Source organism: Lineus longissimus, chromosome 12 (assembly GCF_910592395.1).
Source record: "Lineus longissimus chromosome 12, tnLinLong1.2, whole genome shotgun sequence".
In the NCBI taxonomy this organism is placed as follows: domain Eukaryota; kingdom Metazoa; phylum Nemertea; class Pilidiophora; order Heteronemertea; family Lineidae; genus Lineus; species Lineus longissimus.
Window position 1 is genome coordinate 2260985 of NC_088319.1, and position 19278 is coordinate 2280262.

Below are 19278 nucleotides of genomic sequence, written 5' to 3' on the forward strand. Positions count from 1 at the left end.
TTGTCAATACTAACAATCCAATTTGTGCATTATATGACTGAAACAGACAAATCATATGAAAAATCAACTGTTGACCATTCTTTTGCGTCGTTAAAGCACCACAAACTTATTCCTCGCTAAGATCGTGCTAGATGGGCAAAATTTAGTCGCGGATAACAAAAATAAAATTGTTTTAAATTAGGCCCCCGTCAATGGACGCTTCAGCGCCACCACTGCGTAGAGCCTAATTAGGCCATTGAGCGACCAGTATGCCAGTTACAACCATCCGCAGACTGGCGCACCATTATATACGCTGATCTACAGACTGATTGCGTAGAAACGATTCGATGAATCTGATGCTCGAGCAGCAGGTGAACTGTTGTCTACGTGGATGTCTACAGCTGCATACGAGATGGCCTATTCGACGTTGGTAGGCAGTGCATGTACTTGACTGTCATCCGCCTCATATTGCTGGTAAGGTAGGTAAAATAAATTGGCTTGTGGTATTCGACTCGATGACTCGACGACGCGATGACTCGATGACGCGATCAAGTTGGAATCTTTTTAAAGAATATCACTGCCTGGACTGTAATTTGTACATAGAATCATAAGTGGAGGAAAATAAAAAAGAACCGATCATTACCAACCCCTTTCTAGCTGTTTTCACCGTATCTAATCCGACCATTTTTCGTTTCCTACAAGTTCGCATTTTTGATAAAACCATGCGCCATGTTGCTATGCAAGCTTACCGTCAATACAGCTGAATACACCTAAATATAGCTGGTTCAGATCAACCTCCTACCCAGGTTCTTTACGAGCAGAAATTCCAATGTTAAAATGACACGCGAGTTCCTGGAGACAAGGTTGGCTCTGGATATCCGTTCAGCACGGCAATATTAAATGTCCTATACACCTTTCCAGAAATGGGGCGCTGAGTGTCCGAAATAGTGATGTCATAAGGGGAAACTAGGCCTGTGGTGGAGGGACAAAGGAGATAGTCATGGTTGACCAACACACTTGGATGCCTTTAATGACGGACAAGGGGGAAAAAGTTAGTTCCAATGCAAGCCACCAATTTCGGAAAGCATGTATAGGGGCTGATGTATTGGGGGGGGGGGGGGGGCAGATGTCAAGGGGCGGAAGAGGGACTGAGTGACTGAGTCTAAAAAACTGCACATATGCGAAATTCCGATTGTTGACAGACTACCACATGACATCTGACATTGGCCACTAGAAGCTTGTTTGTCAATTAAATCTCCGGTCATTTTGCATGCTATGAAACTTCCGCGAGTCCTTTAAATATCAAAATCAATCGCGGGGACCAATATTCAGTGGCCATGGCTGGGGGGGGGGGGGGGGGCACATCCTTCTACATACCGTAGCTGGGTATGGGAAGGCCGAGCTAAAACCTCTGCTGTTGCAGCGGTAGCCCAGAGACCAGGATCATGGGATTCCGTATTTTAGCAAAATCCATAGCAACGATCGCGTCATCGAGCCATCGCGTCGTCGAGTCATCGAGTCGAATACCACAAGCCAAATAAATTTACCGTACCGAAATTTTCATTTTGGATAACCATTCGCTGTATTTATGAATATCGAGCAGGTTTGTTCGTATATTGGCATGTCAAAGTGTAGAAGTAAACTGAAAATTTATGACGAACACTAAGTAATCAATGGGTGTTTTGCAAACTCTTGATAACACGTATGCAGTTGCGTTAGCCTTCTGTTGCAAAATACAACTGCTGTGGTCTTGCTTATTGTGGCTGGCACACTGACTCAACACTGACACTGATCGTTTGCTGATTGATATTGTGTGTACATGTATATAGTACATCGATTATCATGGCTGTCAAGTGTTTTGTCCTGCAATAACCGAATTGGGTCAATTCTTAATGTGGAGCAGATTGACAGAGCATTGCACGAATAATATAAGCGGGGGTAGAGGGTAGAGGAGTTGGTGACTGTCCCTACGACTCGGTCTAAAAAGGTCCAATCTCGATTCCTTCTATTTTGGTCCTCATCCAGTTGTAGAAGTAGAAAATGTCCCAAGCAAAAAGTGTCCAGCCTATTGACAGATTATGGAATATGGTTCAATAGAGGCCATGACCGCCCATAGTTCAGAGATTAATGCATAATAGAATCGTTTATTCCCCGCACCTTCTATTCTAGGACATTTCAAACCTCCACACCGGCGAACCAAAAAGGAACATTCCCGATCTGTAAACAGTTTGGCGTCGTCAGATGCGAAAAAGTTTTGGTCAAAACCCAACGAAAGAAACATTTAGTGTTAACTCTGATGATACCTGATAGTTTTTGCATGCGAAATAATCACTATGTGATGATAATGATTGTCTTAATATGCCACGAGTAATGCTGCAAGCAGAAAACGCACGTGTGGCCTGGTTAGGCACGTACTGTACGTAAATACACACTAAAATCCTGTCATTTCATTCCAGGTATGATCGTGCCCTGCATCTCGTGTCACTGGCATGATGCAAAAAATACGGTGTATATTTTGAAGCACAACCTACCATGCTGGGCATAATAAACTGAAGTTCATTATGACTACAAAAACAATGGATGCGAACACTCTCATGAAACGAAAACGTAAGGAATTCGTAGATCTAGTCGTGTCGCACTCTCTGACTCCATACTTCCTGCGTCTTCAAAACGAGCAAATGCCATCCACGCCTTTTCTGGGTAATGAGAAAAAAAGGAGACACTCGTTATCCCGTGTGCTCGATGTCATTGAGAAGGTCAACAAGTTTCTCAACAGAGACGATGATTCTCTATTCAAAGGAGGGACTTTTATCCCTTGTGGGAGCATCGCTGAACGAACGAAAGTAGGAGACATTGATGAATTTGATTTCCAGTATTTGGTCACGTTGGATGACGTCGAGGCAACAAGGAAGGTTCACCCACAGACACGGTCAAGAGATGGACCAACCAACTTTGGCGGTAAGTGCTTCTATGTGTTGACAAAGACTGGACTTGATGAACGAAGGGAGACATTAGTGGCCAGAGATATCCAGGACAAGTTCATGGCTGATGTATGCAGGGCTGTATTGGACATGAAGATTTGTTCAAAGAAGGCTGGTCCTGCAGTCAAATTAGTTATACCAGACGAGAATCTTCCTTACATCATCAAGATTGACTTGACATTTGGTATCAAAGCTAATGTGCGGGAGCTGTTTCAAGAAAGTGAGCTAACCCCTCTTGGTGTTCGACTTCTACACCAGTCGGAACTGAAGTCTCACTTTGTCCCCTCCATGGATTATTGGAAGGTTTGCTTTGTGGAAACAGAGCAGGAACTAATGCGCAGAATCTGTCTGTGAGGGGCCCAAAAAGAGTCTCTACGAAGAGTACCTGAACATGTATAGTGAAAATTCAAACTACATACGGGGATCATGCTACAGAATTGTCAAGGTAAGTTTGTTGCATAATGCAGAGGGCAGTGTACGTAACGATGTACAGGCCAATGTACATCAAACATTGACCATGTCTCAAGAAAAGCATCTGCGCACCTTCCGTACAAGATCATGTGCTTTACATATGCGACATAATAATCAGGAGGTCGTGGTTTGAACTGTCGGAAGGATATCTGTGCCCTTTTAGCACAGCACGTAACCCCCTGCGTGCCTCTTCACCACAAGGAGTGAATGGGTAACTAGCTGGTAGCACGGATGAAGAGCTGGCTAAACATCCGCGTGCTGGAAGAGACAGCCACGAACAAGTCCTATCACTGTCAAGGTCGAGACAGCTGGATTGCATACTTGAGTGTACGTATCCTGGTAAAAGCTCCGCCTGTCGATATTTTGTATATGACGAAGGAGTAAAAAAAGCCTGATCTCAGGATGACTTGAATGTGAGAGAATTGAGCTTGAACTGGAATGTACGAACCTATAGGATGATAATATGTTTTGCTCTGTACGGCTTATTTCTCGTCCAATCTGGTTAAAATCCTCAGTTTTATTTCCGTGTCCATCTACTCATGTGCCAAGTATGAATGAGAAATACACAGAAACAGAATATGCACTGTTCAGGTGACCCACAAAATAACCAATGGCCTTCGCTGAAGAATGTTTTTTAATTTATGTACTGACAATCCTGACCAGTAGCCTAGTTTGCGCTCCAGAGCCGAGCCCCAAACGCATCTTGACACAATGTATTGACATAGCTAAGCTTATAGAAAACGCGCGTCCAGTACCTTGAAGAAAAGTACTGCATGCATTTGTATGCAATCTATTTCAAACGAAGTAGATCGGCTATTACATGCTCATAAACGGCATCGTTGGACACACAATAGCAACAAGTTAGCGTGATGCCACTGACCATCGCTATTGTTCGATCAGCGGTCTGATATCTCATCAAGTGTAGCGTTTTTGTGTCTCATTCAAAAACCGCAATATGCTTTGTGTTGAAACTTATGTAGTAGTGTCTTGAGAAGATTAGAAGGGCCAACCCTATGAAGTTATTTTGAAATCCAGTTCATGTTAGCAGTGCACTGGCCATGGAATCGAAAAACGGGTTCACCTTATGCTGCTTTATATACCGTGTACAGATAGTGTACGTTGCATATGGAAGAATCAGGTCAAATTGGGGTGAGTCACGTAAAGTGAGGCACGCGATATTCAGACAAATGACACGTATAGCATTCTGCGAAGATGACGTCATTGCAGCTGCTGCCCTCTATTTCCCCATCGCTAAATTACAGGCAATGTCGGACAAACATGCGGTTTCGTAATGGATTCAGGCTTTCTAACTAGGGCAGTTAGATTCAATCTGGCACATGTCCGAGTGTTGGAAATACTACATAAGTGTTCTGAATATTTCTCTCTATGACTCTATGGTATCATTCATGCTAAAAACAATGCAGGGTCAAAGATAATTGACTTTGAAATAAGCTCAAATGCGTAGAAATAAGTGTCGATGTTCGACTGTCACGTGACTAAAACGTCATCAATATCTTATGCAAATGACCTTGTGAGCTATAAATAGTAACTTCGCGGAATGCTATTGGGTGGAGGTCACGAAGGCAATACCCCTGGAATTTCAGTATGCCCCAAACGACGTGGGCATTCCATTTACGAACAATGGACCATAGCTAATTACCGTTTGTTTATTCCAGTGTCTTCGTGATGAGTTTAGTGTAAAAGACGCCTATGGCGACTGTATTCTTCAGTCCTATCCATTCAAAGTAACATTTATGGACTTGGCGCTGAAGGACGAGGAGGAAAGATTAGAGTGGTCATCTCGGAATCTCGGCAAGAATGTCATCCGGGTTCTCAGAGAGGTAGAAGAGCGGGGTCAGAATCATCGAATTTGCAATCTGTTTATTCAAGATGATGACGTCATGAACGAATCTGATCGATCTTATTTAGAATGTACCCGGATACTGGATGAACTGGAGCGAATGCACGAGTTGCACTGTCAGGAACCGCTTCCCATGGTATTTTTGCCTGGTGTCCTCATGATAATGATCAGCTTGATGGCCTACTCCAAACATATGGTTGGCTTCATGGAACTCTGGTCGAAATCTACGAATTATCCCGACACGCCAGAGAATTCTTGTAGTTTTTCACACTCAATCGAGTATTACCATTATTCGTCAAACATGAGAGATTCACGAACAATTATTAATCGTTTCGAAATTGTGCTTTATGTATTTCAATGTATGTTTATGACTATTATGTGGTTCTCGAGACACGGAAGTGGCTTATCGATGGTGAGTAGAAAGGAGAGTGTTGGCAGTAGGCTCTACTTTGCAATATCAGTATATATGAAAATTGCCTCCGTGATTTTCATGCTATACCCATGTTTTATTTTTCTTCCGGACTCTGACGAGTCTAAAAAGGTTGATGAAGGATGGCGTCTGCAGGTCATAATTTGGATTCGGTTCGCCACGGTGCTTCCTGCTGTATACATGTCCCTTCGAATCGAATTGAATGCATGTCTGTCATTATTGCTCGACAGAGATGTCGTAGTTTGTATGGATAGTTTCTTCGACCTCGCCATTGACCGTTACATACCAGCGTATGTCGCAGAAGCCTCGACTGACATGAAAGCGGAATCTAAGGGGTGGTGTCATCGGCTTGTTTTAGTCACATTGGCTGTTTTTCCATTGTTGTCCACGCCACTGATGACTGCTCCTTACGTCTACCTCTGGCTTGAAATCAACGGACGGTTACAGTCATATGTATCTGTTGGTGATATTCTAATCGGCATGCTATTGCTATTGTTTTTTACCACATTTTCTACTTGGCGAATGCCGCTACGCCTGTTGTTTGCAATGCTAATAACTGCGATGTTTTCAATAGAAATTTCAGCTGACAGTGTTTTATGGGTCAAATATATTTTCGCCATTATCAGCATTTCATGTGTAATATTAGCTTGTCGTAACATCTATACTTATTTAAGAAACATGAGACTATCCATATTGTTTCAAATATCTTTATTACCCGAGTGTCTCACGCAAGTGATTCACGGCGTTGTCATCAGTACTTTTATGATAGTATGTAGCTTTCTTGTGTCAAGATGTTTCCATGTGCTTTCGGGATTCGTCTTGGCCTGTGAATTTGCAAACATTGACCCAGTCAAGTTTCTTCCACTTATAACACAAATTGTGCTGGTTCTGTCATTAACAACCTATATGTTCGCAGCTGGAATATCGTTGAGGTCAAAATCAGTCAGACAGTACATTGTAAATAATGATAAACTTGGATGGGTATGTATTCTCCTTGTAGTTTTTTTTTCTACTTAAGTAATACGCACTGGCGTGACATTTAAATGCTGAAACCAAAGGTCGCACGCTGGAGTGTGAATTCGGCTTAACGCGGGGAGTAATCTTGTTCGTCGTCAAGCTTAGCTGAATTTAAGTCAATTTGTATTCTAAAATGCCTCTTCATCTAATAGCATTGAATAAATGAGTGCTGTACATGTGACACGGTATTTCTTATTATTTCTTCAGTGACGATCAGTCCAATAACCTCTCGACTGCCAGATCGAGAAGGCATTCCACATTACAGACAAATAACTAACTACCACCGACGGACCTTTCCATCAAACTTAAAACATCGAACCAAAACAAAACTGAGATCGAGGAGAATAAATCAATAAATTTTGGGCTTCGCTTTCCTGTTCCGAAAACCAATTCACCGAGAAAGACAAGCCTTTGTGTATGATGACGGCATTGATTTTAAAGCAGGTCTTCTGTAACAATATATGCCACACCCCTTTTACGGTTTCCCGGTTGCTGGTCCGGTTCTAAGTTCGGTTCGCGTCTTATACCAACCCGTTGTACATTACATGGCGTACAAATAGAAAGTTGTATTTTGTTACGCTCTCGTTTTCATTCACTCATTCCACCTCAATACGCATCATGAAACATGGTGACAGCGGTGGGATGAGTGAATGAAAACGAGAGCGTAACAAAATACAACTTTCTATTTGTACGCCATGTAATGTACAACGGGTTGGTATAAGACACGAACCGAACTTAGAACCGGACCGGCAACCGGGAAACCGTAAAAGGGGTGTGGCACATACTGTTACATCTTCCCCTACTCGAAAACATATACCGTGAATCAGGCCATGAGTGGAACACGGTGGCTCAGTCACGAACAGATAATTGCAAATTTGTGGGACACTCTGGCAGTCAATGCGCCCTTTTTCACATTTATTCCAATTCAATCGACCAGATACAGTATAAAGTCTTTTGCCAAGTCAAGACAGCGTGATAAACCATCCGTACTTCGCCACTTAACAGAAAGTCGTAACATTGAAAACCGTGAGGAAGCGTCAATCACTGCTGGATAACGTCGGGAATGCGAAACCCATTTCCGATAACGAGAGATGGAACGAGAACCATTCTCGGTGAATTGGTTCTCTGAACGGGATAGCGAAACCACACTACAGTTACTAATGTATACTATAATGATAGAGTTATTGAACTAATTGCAACAACCATCCTCGAATCATCAAAATAGTCCTGGTTGGATTGTTACTGTGGTCTGAGGATTTGGACGGGTGACCGGACGACCCCATTAAGTAAACTTGGTCGATTGCAGAGGTAAATGCAAAGGCCTACTGTGCAATAATTACATGTAATGCAAATAATAAGATCAAACAAAATATTGCTGATCTCAGCCAGACGTAACCAAAGTTTGTAAACTAATGATATATAATGTGCGAGTCATTCAAAATTGAAAGTGTATAGCTTTTTTTGTGTCACCTAGTATAACCTACAGAATGACATGTTGTTAGTTGTACATTCGACTTGAAGGTGGGTTAACTGAGTGCGAGGGGTTGTTAGCCTTGACTCGGATAGGTGTGTGAACCTCGGAGAGGTGGCCGGCTGATTCCATGAGAGATGATATATAGTTAAGCGCATCAATACAATTGCGTATAGTGAAAGCAGAACCACAATAACAAATGTATTTATTGACCTAACTGAATGCAAGACTATCATTGTATTGATTGAGCCGCCAGTATATATTTACAAATCGGTTATGCAGGTAGTAAATTTGTTTAATCTCGTAACTGCTGAGAGTTATCAAACGTGTTGACATTGTCACGTCATCATGGGAAGGCTGCCTGTGTTATCTCATTGTTGGCTAACTGTTAGTTTCATGTATTTAAACACAATGTTCTTACTAGCGATACCCTAGCATAGCAAACATGATAAAGGTAACTATAATATAAGGTATTCGTAGATGATATCACATTTGCGAGTTTGGTATTGAGGCATTTCGTTGAGTCATTTTTTGCATGCTCCTACAAAAAAGATTCATGTAAACACCCGATCAGCAAGGAACCATCCAGTCATACAGCGAAAAAGGTAGAATTATGACCTTTATAGTTCCAGCTTGTCCTCAAAAGTCTACTGATCCATAAAGGATTAGCACGAACAAAGGCATTCATATCAAGCTTATCTCGTAACTTAGGTAATGTCTTTGCTCGACTTCGATTGTCGATATCACCAATCGCCTATTTTCCCACTTGTCGCAATTGTGAGGAACCATTATCGGACATTGCCCCTGGATATGATATTCAAAGTATAATGAGAATTATAGATCGTTCTTCATGTTATGAGCCATGAGGCAGTGACGAACGCCCAATGATTCAACAAGGTTGCAACGTGCAAAAATAACAAATGAATCATAGGAGATGAAAACTGCCGTCTCTCCTTCCTGAAAAAAAGTTGACGAAATTTACTTGCTGACAGGCAGTGTTGCTCCGCTCTGTCTGTCACCAATATCCACCAAAATTGCAACACGCTATTTCTTTGAGACAGAATTCTGATTAAAAGCCAGTGTTTTTTTCTGGGCACGACTCAAAGAAGTCGTACTTCTGACTACCCTGGATCCCGCAAAGACCGACATGTTAGGCCGATGACAGGCAGGGCAAAAAATGCAACAGACTGGTGTAATTGGGATTCTGATCACGAGTCGTTCTATCAATAATGAATGTTCATCTTGTAGAGTGTCTGAAGCAGTTGCCTGATCACAACCAGTGAGTTGTTATCTTTCAGCGCATACTAGGTGACACAAACAAAGGTTATATACTTTTCAGTTTGAATAACTTAACCATGAATTTACTAACTTTGGCTAAATACAACTTCGTCGCACGACCAACCGCGTGAGATGCGCCATCAAAATCTGGACACCTGACTTGCATTAACGCCAAGATTTTAATCGCGCGTAGGATGCTCATAGTCATGCGTCGGAGTATGAATTAGGCTTAGTCGGTCACGTACCTCGACGGATGAGGGTGTTCGTGTCACAGCCACAGGAATTCCGTCGTTCAGAACCCTGGGAATGTCGTTACTGACTATTGGCTTCGTTAGTTAATTAGATGAACATAGGTCTTCAGACTGGATGAGGGTTGCTGGGAATCATGTTGGAATAAAATTTCACTTGTTTTTTTCAGACCAAGAACAAGGCACTGTGATGTGAATCGTAAAATTTCTGCGCCAACTTATTTTTGTGATTGGGGAAAGTTCTTGGAAACAAATCGCGGTCAATTGCGGAATCCGTAAAATAAAAGTAGTCCTTCTTGAAGCCATGGTCTCTCTGGCTGTCGATTGTATAGAAACACTGAAGTATGGGGGAAAGTCACCGATGTTACACCGGAATTGGATCAAAGGAGACAATCAGTCATTAGCCATCTTAGCGGAGAGAACCTCGTCCCATGCACGGGACGAAACTAGATCATAAATTCTTCCTGACAGGATTACGTTAATCCAAAAGATTATCGGATGATGATGAATCGTGAAAGAGGCGGCGAAGAAACGCTTACTTGAGTATATAATGGGTGGGCGTTTGTCGCGCTGAATAAATATTGCTAAAAGGTTATCAAAACACGACGATGTCTTGTAGGGCAGGCAGATTTCACTCGTGGTCAAGACATTCTTCAATAGACAGTTCGACAGGTCATGTCCGTAATAATTTCCTGATTTTGGGGCCTGCAGTTAATTTGAACTTGAAGACCGACATCTCTATATTACACGAGTCTCGCAACCAATCATCTTCCATATGACCACAAAACGTCGATGACGCAGATTGTAAACGGATTTTTTCATTGCTGTTGGGGCCCCTCGCCGGTCGCCTACAGCATAAACAATAATCATATCTCGACATGTTCATATTGAAATAATGAAAATCTATTGACTGGTTGTGAATTATGAACGAGTTTTCCCGCAGGTAGAAAGATTCAAAGCTTATTGATCGGACTGTACCCCGAGACTTCGTAGAAACAAAACGAGCGTGCAAAGAATTCGCCTCGCAGCATTATGATTTAATCACGCTCTGACGAATCCGCATTGACACAATTGTGATAATGAAATCAGCCTTTGTAGGAATGTTAGCTTTATAAACGAGGTGAAAACTTGAAATCAACACACCCAAAGGCATATTGTTTTATAGCAGTATTACTTGGTGAGGGAAAACCATGGCTGTTGGAAATCAAATTCTATTTTAGTTATTGTCTTCTTTTCCTTGCATTAAATTTGTTTCAACAAAAAGCCGAAAATACACAGCCATTTTATTGAAATTAACTCCTAGTAATAAAGGGTTTTAAGCTTTCGAAAACCTAAAAAGGTGTATTTTGGACAACCAACACAAATTTGCGCCCCTTAGAATAGATTGTTTTGGTAAAATAAAAAAAAGCTTCAGAAAAACTACTCGAGATTCCGCAAAAACCTCGAAGAATTTTCATTGATTTTAAAACCTTTACATGTATTCCTGAGAGTGAAGGGTGAATGTCCTTTCTCAGGATATTTACGTATGAGTTTTCTGGGTTTGTTGGGGTAGCCCGTCACTCAGTAATACAAAGACAATGCAAGGTCACCTACCATGCGTGTATTATTGCGTGTTATGCACTAGTGGATATCTGAGCTCACCATCTAGTCATGCAAAGACCATGGCGGCCACATTCCTTGGTCTACCAAAGCATGTCATACACCTGTTAACATGGTTAACGTTAAAGACAACGGCAAACCACTTTCCCTGCGTCTAACATCATACGTGTAGCGCACCTTTTGAATAACATGTGAGCCAAGCATCTTTTCCAACACTGAGGCACACAGCTAGAAGGGCAAGGACAAAGCTAGAAGAACAACCACTAAGCTAGAAGGGCAAGGACAAAGCTAGAAGAACAACCACTAAGCTAGAAGGGCAAGGACAAAGCTAGAAGAACAACCACTAAGCTAGAAGGGCAGGGACAAAGCTAGAAGAACAACCACTAAGCTAAAAGGGCAAGGACAAAGCGAGAAGAACAACCACTAAGCTAGAAGGGCAGGGACAAAGCTAGAAGAACAACCACTAAGCTAGAAGGGCAGGGACAAAGCGAGAAGAACAACCACTAAGCTAGAAGGGCAAGGACAAAGCTAGAAGAACAACCACTCAGCTAGAAGGACACGGACAAAGCTAGAAGAACAACCACTAAGCTAGAAGGGCAGGGACAAAGCTAGAAGAACAACCACTAAGCTAGAAGGGCAGGGACAAAGCTAGAAGAACAACCACTAAGCTAGAAGGGCAAGGACAAAGCGAGAAGAACAACCACTAAGCTAGAAGGGCAAGGACAAAGCTAGAAGAACAACCACTCAGCTAGAAGGACACGGACAAAGCTAGAAGAACAACCACTAAGCTAGAAGGGCAAGGACAAAGCGAGAAGAACAACCACTAAGCTAGAAGGGCAGGGACAAAGCTAGAAGAACAACCACTAAGCTAGAAGGGCAGGGACAAAGCTAGAAGAACAACCACTAAGCTAGAAGGGCAAGGACAAAGCTAGAAGAACAACCACTAAGCTAGAAGGGCAGGGACAAAGCTAGAAGAACAACCACTAAGCTAGAAGGGCAGGGACAAAGCGAGAAGAACAACCACTAAGCTAGAAGGGCAAGGATAAAGCTAGAAGAACAACCACTAAGCTAGAAGGGCAGGGACAAAGCTAGAAGAACAACCACTAAGCTAGAAGGGCAAGGACAAAGCCACATTGAATGAGAAATCTAGAAGGACGAAACTAGAAGGACAAGGGCAAAGGTAGAAGGAAAAAGCCAGATTGCAGAAGGACAAAACTAGAAAGATTAGGAAAAATCTCGAAGGACAAGTACAAAGCTAGACGTACGTCTATATTAATGCGTGTCGCACACTTGTTTTTATTAACAGATGAGCCATTGCCCTTGCAAGAACAAAGCAAAGCAACCTTCCCTTTGTCCACCAATGATGCGCGTCATGCACTTGTTGATGTTTTCGCCCATCATTCAGCCATGGAAATGATGCCAAACTACTAATAGCTCTCGGAGGAAACGAACGGACGTAAACAGGCATGGCAGACAAAGGGATATCTCGGCGATATCAAGCCGACGGATGTTGCACAGCCATCATGATATTGCTATTGCCATCACATGGATGAAACGGCCGTCCTCTTTTGTGATAATCGCCGGTCCAACCTTCTCAATGATACTCGTCCTGCTTCAAATAAGGTGAGATTGGCCGCCGCAAATCGGGCGTAAATCTAGTCCTGGTAATTGAAAATGCTCAGCCAAATAATACGGTAGATCACAGCGGCGTTGTGGTTAGTTAGAACAAAGCAGCAGGGGCGGATTGTCAAAAACAAAGTTTACGTTGTCCCTTACGATCACGCAAAGTACCGGTACCATTAAAGACTTCATTTTTCTTTAAGTTGATCCTATTTTAATATTTTTTACAGCGAGACTAACGACTAAGTCGGAGTGTTTTTGAAGAACCCAGCAATGCAAAACTCAAGCCGCCGCTACTTGGTGCTATAGCATTCTTCTGACAGAAAAGTGAGGGTTTTGACGTCAATTTGTCAATCCTCGTGAAAATCAGCGCCACCTTTTATGATGCTGATACACAAATGTCAAGCCACTTGCGATCTTTCCTGCGTTATCCGGTGATTTTGCTGGAGCGGAATCAAAACTATCAACACTATTGATTAATCATCATCTTTAATAGAATTCGGAGTGCCCCTGTTTTTATTCTGGCTCTTAAGAGTAATATCCGGGATGAGCTTTTTCCAGTTGATAGGACAAACTGAAAGCTTTTTGATGTTTTCGGGATATTTTGACGTTAAGCGCATAAACAATGGCGAAGGATAAAAATATGCTTTAATGAAAGGTAATTTACGCACATTTGGTAGAATAAATAGGTAATGCTAGAAGAATATGGTAAACAATACGGGGCTTACCGCTATTTTATAGTTTAATCGAGAGAACTCACCTGACAGTCGTAATCAGTGCAATTACTTCATTATAAAGTCTTGCGCGAGTTTCTGAATGGAACCCTATTGCGGCCCTATTGTTCACAGTCATGTTCATCAGGCTGAATCCAGCGAACAGAATTACGCCAGACTTTTAAATAGGAAATGAGGAGGTACATTTTCAAACCCCGCGAATATGTAAAAAGTAGGTTAAATCGTTGGACGTGCGAGAAGACGGAACGAATGAAGACACAGTCACAGCAATACATTTTTTGCCTTGCTGGCTTTCGCCTATTGACCGCCTTGAAAGTTATTTCGTGGGGGTTGGTGTTATCGAGATTTGCTCTCACGACCCTTTGATAAGCTATATGTAGTAGGGCAATGTGAATTAAGGTCTGGGTGCGAGCGGTCTTTGTTTCAAGACAATAGACAGTGTATTGGAATAGGCCTGAATTCGTTCAATTGCGAGGTAAAGGGCAACAATATCGTATTGAACCAGAAGGACGAAATGAGAACAATTTCAGATATCCGAGGTTCCAAATATTGTATGTATCATAAAATAAACGTGTTTGTTAGGTTGATCCGGCTCGCATCGTATCAACAGGCAAGCAATATTTCATAAAAGGTTAACTCCAGGCAGTCGATGCATACCATCCGGTCGCACCTATGTGCCAGCTTGTTTATACCTATCATCGAGTGCAAGTCAGAACAGTTTGTCGAAGAAATATTTGAAGCGTAAGGTGGTTGTTTTCTAGATAGCTTAATGAAAATAATTTATAGTTGCTCGAAGGGTGCAATGCACCTTGTAATTACAATGAACAGATCAGTTTTCAATGCCGGTGTAGAAGTTTAAAATGTCCTATGATAAAATGTCCGGGAACAAAGGATTCTATTATGCGCTGAGCTAGTGACGGTCATTGCCTCTATAGAACCATATGCCATAATCTGTCAGAATACAATAGGCCCGGACACTTTTTCTAGGGGGGACACTTTTTACTTTTACACCGGTGTAGAAGTTTAAAATGTCCTATGATAAAATGTCCGGGAACAAAGGATTCTATTATGCGCTGAGCTAGTGACGGTCATTGCCTCTATAGAACCATATGCCATAATCTGTCAGAATACAATAGGCCCGGACACTTTTTCTAGGGGGGACACTTTTTACTTTTACACCGGTGTAGAAGTTTAAAATGTCCTAGGATAAAATGACCGGGAACAAAGGATTCTATTATGCGCTGAGCTATTGACGGTCATTGCCTCTATAGAACCATATGCCATAATCTGTCAGAATACAATAGGCCCGGACACTTTTTCTAGGGGGACACATTTTACTTTTACACCGGTATATGCCAAGATCTTATTCACAAAGAGCAATAGCGAGAGTGAAAGAAGGCCAAACCGTTTTCGGTTTTTTCCTCGCTGAAGGTGTCAAGATTGTTTGTCTAAATCAGAGAAAAGCGCCTCCTATGATCAGATATAACATCAACTTATGACTAAACTTATGAGGAAAACAGGTGTCGATGGTGAGAACCCCTTCAGCATTATCAATGAGCACTTTAATCAAAGCAAGAGTTCAAACGTATTGTTAGGTAAGCCTGCTCCGGTGCAAACAGGTGTAAAAGCCGTTAGCAGTGTTAAGTGTTCCATCCCACTCCTGAATGCCCTAAATCAAATATTAATCCCGAGGATAGTTCATGTATCATGGTAAGTTTGCAATCAGCATCAGGTGAGAAAACTTACCCGAACCGGGGGCACTTCACGAGGCTGTAGCCAAGTATAAACAGGTGCAACCAGGCTGGCCAGCAGGCGAGTCTGTATCTCTCGAGACCATCGTACTTAACGCACCGCCGCGAAACCAGTATGTTCTATGCTTGTATTCCGACCTCGCACCGCCGGACTCCTAAATCACTTCAGAGCAGGTTTTACTACTGAACGAATTGTGCACAGGTCTAGATCTGTCGGCCAAATATCACAATCAGACTAAAATGGCATATCCATGCTCGTAAGCTTGGTAGGAATAAAACGCCCATCGTGACACTGATAATTTCAACATTCTGATTAAAGAAGTAAGGAGTCGAATCGACTGTTCGTGAGAGAATTACATGTACATCCAAATATATTTTTCTTTGGTTTGCACTATCGGATACATTAAACAAGACATATAATTTCTTGATACTTCCTTTTTGTTTAAATTTGCTCTATCGGCAGTTTTAAAAGGGGTGGATCTGCAGTTAAATATTTCAACCCTTTTCTACAGCTGCAGTGTAGGGCGTCAAAATTGGAATTACACCTTACGTTTATTTTGCCCTTGCCAGTTTAAGCTTATCGACTACCTTGGCAAAAAAGGTGTTTAGTGGGGGTCGACGTTTTCAAGATTTACCCTGGTGACCCTTCGAGAAGACTGCAGAACAATAGGAATTTAGGCCTAACGCGCGGAGGGTGTGTGAAAGGACAGTAGACTATTACGCTAGGCCTGAGTCATCAATACATCGTGCAGTACATGAATATTCGGTCGCTGTGTAGGCCTACGTGCCGAGTTTCAACCTGCGCTTAAATTACACGTACTACTGACTTTTCATTTTGTTGAGCAATAAATTCTATTCTATTCCATTCTATTCTATTCTGCACAGTTGCTGCAATCAATAACAGTAATGATTCGATAATTACCGGCAGATTATACCAATGGAGTTGACCATTGATAATGCATGCTCACAGACATTGGAAGATATCGATTAGATCTAATATTGATATGACATAAACATGTTTGCCGGATGACACGAACCAGTTCTTCCCAAACAAATTAATTCGACCGTTCTATATATGAAATCTGGTTCTTTCCCGCGTACGAACTGAGATCTTCAGTTCAACCTCAATTCTTTCTCCTACATTGTAAAACTGTATAAAACTGCGATCTAAGACCTGAATTGTTGCGAGCCGACAGTTGTTGATAGGCAACAGGTTGTTAGGGACAGGTGACTGGCCTCGTACATGTATACGAGCAATGATCAGCGAGGAGCACCAATTAGGGTGTTTACGCATAGCCCCCGAAACGTCTACGTGAACGCCTCTCCCATTGTTCGACGTCGTTATCAGAAGGTCGAACAATGAGATAGGCGTTTACGTTTGCGTTTCGGGGGATTTGCGAAAACTCACTATGCTGTATCTCTATATTCCGTTCCGATGACATATTCACCGAGAATGACAACATTTTGTGTATGACATCATAACATTTTGGGCAGGTCTTCCCGTTCCCGAAAGCGGGTACCGTGAATCAGGCATTCGAACCCGATGACGAACAGATAATGTCAAATCTGTGGGGCACTTTGCTGGCAGTCAACGCACCCTTCACACTAAATTGACCAGTTACTGTATAAACGGTTTGGGCAAGTCGAGACAGCATCACAAACACGCCGTACTCACAGTGGGGAAAGGTATCGGTTTGCGTAAGAATACGTGCTTCCCTGGAGAGGAAATGACGACCAAAAATGAACAGACAGACCTTATCTCGATAACCTGATTAATTATTGATATAATGCCAACGACGACAACATGACCATCCATAAGAAACAAGGATAATTGCCTATATGCATCACAATATTCAGCAGTTCTATTAGGCTGGGTTTTTGTCACTCTTCACGTTTCTGATCACTTGTCACGAGTTAACTGACCGAGCCTTGAAAACACGACGTGCGTTTGCAAGGTGACATCGTAAATCGTATGTAGCCAGCACGGGAGATGACTTATTCTATAATGTGACCCGTCATAGCAAAACCAGGCGCATGTCGCTCTCAGCTTGGCAGGTTGAGACGGACTGTTTGTTCAATTCTCTATTGTCTGGCTTTTGTGAAATATGAGCACATCAATTTCATTGTCTCCTGGTGTCATTTAGGCTCATCTTCTGTGCGACATGCGCCTGGTTTTGCTGTGACGGGTCACTAATGATGAACAAACTGATTCACTGATAACGATTGGATGACAGTTTTGTACCACTTTTTTAAGGATGTCGCTCCCCAGGCGAAGATAACGACACATTTCAGCTCTGAAATCATTGTTCGGCAGAGGCTTTTGCCAGCAGATTAGGCTCATGCGGGAATGATATTCGTTTTGACACAATATGAAGTGTTTTTCATATCGTTCTGGCCAAATGTGCTTAGTTTAACCAGAGGGTTTATTGAAAGACTCTGGTTGAACCATAGTGTGACCTGATCATAGTGGTGTTGCACAACACTAGATTACACTTAGGTTAGGCCTAACCAATGCACTTTCACGTAGTCAACAAAAGCCATTCAATCGGCTGCCAGGGTCGTGTGACATTACACTTTGTGATCACACTACTGCAGTTTAGCGAGAAGAGGCCAGCCACGTAGTTTGGCCAGATCTATCTAAAAAACACTTGGACAGTTGACTACCCGAGGAGCTAGGTTTGTGTTGACAGATTTTAGGCCTGCCCTAAGGGGGTACATTTAAAAGATGCCTACCTTTTCCGTCATTCTCAGTCATTAGACGTAATCCGTTGACATTGTTAACCGTATCCACCTATAGCATTCTCATTCACAAATCCCCTGGAACGTGAAATTGACAAACGTGAAAAAAAGATGTTATCCTAAAGTCATGTTAATTATAAACATCATTAGAAGTCGTCGCTAATTGTTTCGCACAGATCCATCATCAAAATAATCCAGTTTATTGAAAATGATGAAAATGAGCGCCGTCAAGGTCGCAAAGTGATCCAGTCCTCCACTGTCGCAAACTGGTGTGCTTTCTCACATTGAAATGATTTCTGAACGAAATTGAAATTACCAAGCTAAATACGATACTCTCAACACTCGGCTACAGTTTCGCGACAATACGGCGCTAAATCTGATACTTTCCATTGCGTTGCTAGGCAGCGCCGCCTGGATGAAATGCTACGTCATTACCCATACTGACTCCGGCGGATATCGATCTTATTTCCCAGGTAAACAGATCGAGGCACCGGGTCAGGATAACCTGGCATGAGGAGGCCAAATAAACGCGCACGGCACTGCGTACGCAATCCGCAAAATATATGCGCACTTTTATTGTCGCGATTCGCGAAACTTTCAGAGGAAAATTTCACGATTTATATTTTGGTGGAGAAAGAAACAGTAAAACCTCCCTTAGCGGTATCGTATTCAATCTCGTCGCCAAGTGGACCCTCTAACGTTCAAACTGCTTCATTTGTGGGCTTATCTTACCCCTTGGTATGAGGTGATTCTGGTACGATTTCAGTGGAACCATTTCACAACCCAAACAAGAGCGGACTGACACTGGGCGATATTACGGTGACCTCTAAACAACGGATCCACGAAGACAGGGTTAGACATTTGATATACTGATCTCATCTCTCGAAGCATTTATTCGACGCAGGTGGTGATTTTCGGCAACGTCACGTATTTTCCGTCCCCAAGTACACTACCAGGAACCAACAATGCTTGAAGTGTATGCAGTGTATTACAAGACAACATAATAGAGATTTTTTTAGCCAATCATTATGTATCATTTATTCACCTGTGAAAATTCTTTGCCTATGGGTTTAAATCGACCGTGAAAGAAATTCCGTAT

At 42.3% G+C, this 19278-nt stretch overlaps 1 protein-coding gene and 1 long non-coding RNA gene across 2 annotated transcripts in view; one reads left to right on the forward strand and one right to left on the reverse strand.

Moving 5' to 3' along the window:
* The window catches only part of LOC135496628 (potassium voltage-gated channel protein Shaw-like), a 54266-nt gene extending 35706 nt beyond the window's left edge, over positions 1-18560 (reverse strand). Inside the window, exon 1 of the mRNA XM_064786047.1 lies at positions 18174-18560. The gene's annotated coding sequence lies outside the window, so the exon portion shown is untranslated. The remainder of the gene's footprint in view (positions 1-18173) is intronic.
* Positions 279-6920, forward strand: LOC135497284 (uncharacterized). Its single transcript, XR_010448791.1, has 3 exons — positions 279-458; positions 2436-3405; positions 5108-6920. It is a non-coding gene; the product is annotated as an uncharacterized LOC135497284 (long non-coding RNA).
* Positions 18561-19278: the final 718 nt, after the last annotated feature.